The sequence below is a fragment of the Sycon ciliatum genome, chromosome 13 (genome assembly GCF_964019385.1).
Source record: "Sycon ciliatum chromosome 13, ocSycCili1.1, whole genome shotgun sequence".
Lineage (NCBI taxonomy): Eukaryota > Metazoa > Porifera > Calcarea > Leucosolenida > Sycettidae > Sycon > Sycon ciliatum.
This window is the reverse complement of record NC_088655.1, coordinates 28103823-28110963: the sequence shown is the minus strand read 5'-3', so window position 1 is coordinate 28110963 and position 7141 is coordinate 28103823.

The window sequence follows — 7141 nt, the reverse complement described above, 5'->3', positions numbered from 1 at the left end:
CTCCCTGCTCAATACACAGTGTTTCGGGGAATTCACCCCTGGTCAGTTGAGTTTGAGTAGGCCGCGAGTGAGGAAGATTGTGCCTGAAAAGCAACTCCATGAGCGATTCTGACTCACACTGCAACCTGGGGCTTCACGAGGTGGTTGTCGCGCTGGAAACAAAGCGTCTCTGTAAGTTTGTGTCCCTGGTGATGGTTTGGCCTGGAGAGCAGTACATGTACATGTACATGTATATACCATGATATACATGTACATGTACATGTAAGTGTTGCCTTTATTATCGAGTTGAACCTACACGATCACGTGCTGTGCTTCACGTGGCTCTTGACCATGATGATGTACATGTACATGTATCACAAATTGCTGCCTATCTGGTCAGTCAGGAACGTCACAAAAAATGTCCCCTTCCTGCAATGGCTGCAAAGCAACAGCTAAAACCACGTCTGGACTACTACTTCATCTCCGCATTATCTTGGGCCACGAGGATATGTTCAATACAATGTCAGTACGAAATAGTGGTTGCGACTTCGGCGATGATTTGTAAGAAAGGCTTCGCTCCCACACCGGAGCTCGCGCTATTCCGCTGACTTGACTTGACACTTGACTGACTCACGACTGCCATCCAGAGAACACAAGAAGTCCATCGAACCTTCGACTCGGCAAACCTGCAAGAAAGCACCACTCCCTGCGCAATACACAGCGTTGCGGGGAATTTACCCCTCATCAGTTGAGCTTATCAGTAGTCAATGAGATTGCGCTGAGGTGAGATTCGACAGGTAAAGGTGGCGCTGGCATGAGGGCGCTGAAATGTACAGCAGCGGAAATGATTGGCGCTGAAGTGGGTGACAATCTTTTCAGGTCATTCGACCTCGGATATACACATGTCTACAAGTCATGTACAATCATTACGACATTGGCACAGTCATTACTTTCATTAGTCCCTTAGCTACATGTATGGGGTACAGACTTCATGTCCCTGAAAGGCACATGCACATTATAGTATGGGACATTGGGGTCATCGCGTTCGCGTGCAGGACGAAGAGAGGAGGCCAAGGAGTGAATTGTAATGGCTATCAGTACCGAATGGATAAACGGAAAGCCCACAATGAGATATCATGGCGATGTCTTGTTGCTGGATGTCATGGTCGGTTGATAACATCGGATACCGTCATCGACGATGGAGAAGCTGCGCCATTACAACAGTTGGGCGATCACCACCACCCACGGTGTCCGGAACGAGTAGAAGCGGACAGGATAGTAAAGCGAATGCAAGACAGAGTACGTGCTGAAACGACCAGCGTGAGCACTATTTATAAGCAAGAATCCAGTTACTTGGCTGGCGAAATTGCCGCTGTTTTGCCCGCCTTTCACTCGCTAGACACGACCCTTTACCGCTGTCGGAGAGAGGGATATCCTCTACTTCCCCATAGCAAGCCTGAAATCGAGATTTCAAATATTTTACAGAAAACACTTGGCGGAGAACAGTACAACGCCGGCTCAATGAAGGCGACGTTACGCCAAGGGAATTCCTTTCTGGTGTTGGACATAATTTAATGCATTGAAATGTTAAAATCTATATTAGTTTTGAATTGTGTCGAAATGAGTTTCGTTACTTTGTGTGCTTTACATAGGGATCGTGATAAAATGAGCCTGCGCTGAAATGAGATTGTTCCATGTGAGTGTGGTGGAGGTTGGGGTTCGCGATCGTGAGCGCGTTGGAATGAGCCACGCCGTTAAGGGTTTCGCCGAAGTGGGGGCATACCCTTGAAAAGACTGTGCAGGATTCTACAAAACATGTACATGTACATGTATGTACATGTACATGTACATGATAGTGCAGCACCAATAATGCATGGCAGGGAGGGCCTTATGGCTTGTTAGTGGCCGACAGCCATAGGCATCGGCGGATAATGCTCGAAAAGGTGGCAGATTCTGCTCGAAAAGCAGTGAAATTGGCAGAACCATACAAACCTTATGGCGGGCAATTCCTCGAATTCTGCTCCATTTCTTTATCCACATACCAAACATGCATGAAACGTACCAGAAAAATTACCGAATTCTGCCAATTTGTCTGCCGGCATCATCCGCATTATTCAGGGTTGTGTTGCTGGAGATCGTGGCCAAGGCAGACCCAGAATGTCATGGCTTGATAATAATTATTATCACATGGCACGTGATTGTTGCCCGTACTCCAGCGAATCAGCACCTTTCGCGCCGCGGGCAATAATATGCGATATTGCCCGCAAAAAAATAGTTTATTTGCCCGCAAAAAAATAGTTTATTTCAGTGATCGCGTGACTACGCTCGTACGACGACTAGTCTCAGCACTCTCAGTAGACTGTACGACTCTACGACGAGTCGCAGTGTAGCTTTGAGACCAGGGAGTCGTCAAATACCGTATTTGACGACTCCCTGATTGAGACGAAGATGGAATTCTTTTTGGAGATGGATATCCCGGCATGCCGGCAATGGACATGGCCTCGGACATCTGCCGTGTGGTGCTTGCAGGGATCATTTGTTCAGTCATGTTGGCAGCCTGACCGTCGGTAAGCTTGTGGATAAGATTCAGTTCTGCTCGAAGTGGTACTGTGATCACAAACAATTATTTGAAATAACACAAATTCAACTCAGCGTCGTGCGTTTTCAAATCCTCGCAAAGTCACTGCCTGTGTGTGGTCTTCATGTGCCACGCAAAACTCTTACCAGGTTCATCTCACCTTTGCTTGAACAACAAACACAACAATTCAGGAATGTTTTGCAATGAAAAATACAGCTATCTGGAGCTGAAAAAAAAGAAGAAAAATTGTCCTCAGAATTACACACCAGGGAGTCGTCAAATACTTGCACTTGTTGCAGTACAGTGTACTGTATTTGACAACTTCCTGATACACATGTAAACATGAAGAAACTCTTTGTGGTAGCACTCTTAATTTTTCAATTGAAATTATGATTCTGCTGTATTTTATTGTCGTTGCCATGTCTATTGCTATGACGATGCGGTGCCGGCACTTTTTTTCTGTCTCCGTCTTTCAGTACTGTATACTCTCTGATGGCCTGTAGAAGACTTTTAGTTAGGGTGTAGGAGAAATATCTTCATTTTTCATGTTTTGATAATGATAGCACATCAATATACATTGTGGTCATAATGTGTTGGCATTTGGGCTAATTTCAACAGCAGCCCAATGGTCTGCTCTGTGGGCCATGTGATAAATTTGTTATCGCATGGTTGCTGCGGGCCTTATGGCATATTATTGCCCCTCGAGGTTAGCCCTTGGGCCTACGGCCCTCGGGCTAACCTCTCGGGGCAATAATATGCCATAAGGCCCTTGCAACCATGCGATAACATATACTTATTTCATGGACTGCACTTGACGTGCAGTCCCTGCTCGCTGCTGCACGCGATCGATTTTTGCTTGTTCATACTTGCTCTGTGACGCCCCGACGGCCTTAGGGCTATGGGCTTGTGGTGATGATGATGATGATGATGGTGATGATGATGATGATGATGATGATTTTATGACCTGATGTTTGTTTTTTATATTTGTAGTTCTATTGTTGACATCTTTTGTCTTTTCTTTGGGTTAAAAGGTAAACTTCATCCTCGTTTTCTTATTGCCTTGTATTGGAATTTGCCCATAAAAGTGGCTACGGTGTGATAATGCATTTTTATATTTCGTGTTTTAACATTATTTTCAGAAAATTGCTCTTACAATACCTTGCGTTTTATATTCATAATATTGTTGCCCGTAAAAGCGGCTTGGTCACATGATGATGATGATGATGATGATGATGATGATGATGATGATGATGATGATGATGATGATTATCCGCAAAGGCCTACCGACAGGTTAGCCTTTGGGCTACTAGTATTTAAGTAACCTGAAGGGCGAAATTAAGTCATTAAGTCCGACCTGCAGACCTCGTTGTAGTTGGGGTTGTGTAGTCTTGGTACCAGGTAAAGTTAGTTTAACCGTGAACGAAGATTTTACAAATTCTACACCGACTGAGTGATTCCCTCAGGCTAGCCCTTGGCCGATAATGTGGCAGAAAAATCATTTAAAAATGGCAGAATTTGGTACAGTGCAGGTTGGATATAACGACACTCCTTCGGGAGAGAACAAAAATGTCACTACATGATCATGTACATGTACATGTACATGTATATTTAATCTGTCACTAGACCCGATCTTCACAAAGGACTATTCATAAACGACTTGGGCAACAGAATTGTGTCGCTAAACTCAATCTGTCGCTATATGCAAGGTCGTTATATCCGATCTCCACTGTATTGTGGTCTGGTAATTTTTTCACGCATGTGAGAACGAGGTTGAAGCCTCCACTGCAATATGTTTGGTATGTGAGAATGAAGTTGAAAACTCCACTGCAACATTGGTATGTGGATAAAGGAATGGAGCAGAACTCGAGGAAGCGCCTGCCATGAGGTTTGGATGGTTCTGCCAATTTCACGTCCTTTTTGAGCGGCATCTGCTACAGTCAACTTCGCTTATAACGACTGCGGATATAACGACAATTCGCGAATAACGACAGAATTTCCACATGCCCAGAGCAAAGTCCCATACCACTGTAATACATAATGAGACTTCGGGTATAACGACACTTCGCGAATAAGGGCACCTTTTTGATGCCCGCCGAGTTTCGTTATACGTGTCATAGCCCGGGAGTGAGGGCTTGTAACTATTACTAACTTCTGATAGCTACTGTGCGTAGAACGTGGACACACTATGTCTTCTGTAGTTGGAACAGTTATTGTACAATATACTATACGGTGTGTGCCAGCTATATCACCTACCTGTAGAATGATAGGTTTGGCTGTCAATAGATGAAGCGCACGACTGTGCACTTGCGGTAGAAAGTGCAATACAATGTAATTATGAATTTGCAATATAGTAGTAGTACGCGAGGTGTGGATGAGTGTGAGTGCACCTACTTGACCACTTGGTTGGCAATGCTTTTAATCAGGTTATTGCAGTCCAGACGCCGGGTCTAGTCTCGCCCCTTTCTAATACTCTTTCACACTTTGCATATTTATGTTATCATGATGACCGCCGCTTCTAGATCACGCAGACCTGTGCGTGTATGTGTATGTGTATGCGTGTGCGTGTCCGATCGCCGTTCCGCGCAGAGGACAAAGTAGCAGTTTAGCTGCATGTTAAGCAAGTACTATCGCTACTGCCGCTGCTTGCTGTTTTCTACAATGTGTTATATCATAGCATGCTGTTGCTTTTAGCGAGAGGTTCTTTCGGTGCTCTTCTTCCAAACACTGAACATATTCTCTGCTCTGACGAGATCAGTTGGTGTGTGTGTGTTGGGATTAGGATTGGGTGAAGTTGCGTTATGCCAGCCGTGACTATACTTGTCACAAAACGTTCCGAGGGTTAGAGACGACACAGCCATGGGCGAGACTAACCGGAACACGCTGTCCGAGCGAGTTATCACAAGTGGTGCTGTGACCAGGATGGCTGGCAAGAACGAGGCAACAAAGTTCACCATTCCTAGAAGAGGCGCGAAGATCTCGGCCAGGCGCTTGTAGACGGTGCAAGCGCAGTCTAAGTATATTGAAGATGTTCAATGTATCCTGCCTCACTACTGGTTGTGTTGTTGTGGGTGCGGGAACTGGCCTCCACCAGGGAATAAAGAGGTTTGTTCTCTGTTGTGCTCGATAGGCATGGCTCAGTGATGACTGAGCTGCCTTTGGTGATGAGAATTGCATGCTGCATGATGGGCATACAGTTCGTAAGGAGGGGTATGGATGTGTCGTATCTCTCTAGTCTGTTTGGTCTAGTCCTAAAGCTGGGATGCCAGCCGGAGTGATTAGGGTGAACTATTGGCGGCCTTGTGCGCGAGGAATCATGGCATGATGTTGAGAGGCATGCATGATGCGGCTTGCACTGGTCGGCTAGTCTAAATGTGTGATGAACGGGAATCCGGATGGCGCACGAGGCTCCGCGAGATGTCGCGAGTCAGGCGTGGGATCGGGAAACCTGATGCGACGGTGGTCGCTTGGCATGTTCACACGGCGGTTAGGGTTACAGTGGTTGAGTACGCTGTGCCCACGTGCAATTGAGGTGTGCACTCGTAGGCGCGCGCGGGCCGTGATCGGACGGCAGCGGCGTGGCTGAGTATATCAGGCGAGCTGAGGCGAAGAGGATTGAGTTCTTCGCGGATCAGTCGTCCTGCTAGCACTATTTGTTTTGTCTACTTGTCTTTGCTCATTCTTTTGCTGTGTTGACGATGGCTCAGCAACAGCAACAACAAGGCAGAGGTGTGAATGCGCCTGCTGCAAATGTTCATCAACCGTTAGTAGCTGGTGGTGCTGCTGCGGTGCTGCGGTGGGTGGCCCTGCTGCAGTGATGGCTGCAGCAGGGGGAGCGGTAGCTGGTGCTGGAGGAGCGCCAGTTGCTCCAGCCTTCGGGAGGCCTGTGGTGATGCCCGAGGCCTACGATGGTTCCGGAGACTGGGTGGAGTATATCCAGTACTTCGATCAGTGCGCGCAGGTGAACGGGTGGAATGACCCGCAGAAAGCGCAGTACTTAGCGGTACGCCTCAGAGGTGGGGCGCAACGCTTTTTGGCTACTATACCGGCTGCAAGACGGGTCGTATGGCAGCATGTGAGTGCGGACCTTGAGCGAAGGTTCGCACCACCTGCTAATGAGCGGCAGTTTAAGGCTCAATTCCGCACGAGGAGGCGTAAATCCGGTGAGGATTTAGCGCATCTGGCGGATGATCTGCGTCGGCTGGTGGTGCGGGCGTACCCCAACATGCCGGGTGGGTTACAGGATGAGCTGGTGAGGGATCAGTTCATCGAGGCGGTATCTCCTGTGGCCTTGAGAGTGAGGCTGCAGGAGAATCCTCCGGCGACGGTGCAGGCGGCATTAGAGATGGCGCTGCACCTGGAAAAGGTTTGGCGAAGTGTTGACTTGCCAAGCGAAGCTCCGCAGAGGCTGGTGGGCCCCTACGGAGAGAGCCCGCAAACACAGTTGGTGACGGCCGCTGTGGATGTTGCTGAGGCTCCAGCGAGAGGACAGACGGACGTCCTCGAGCGTACCTTGAGCAGCCTGGTGAGGACGCTCGACCAACTACTGGAGAGGCGTGATGCTCCAAGTGGTCAAGGAGGGCGAGG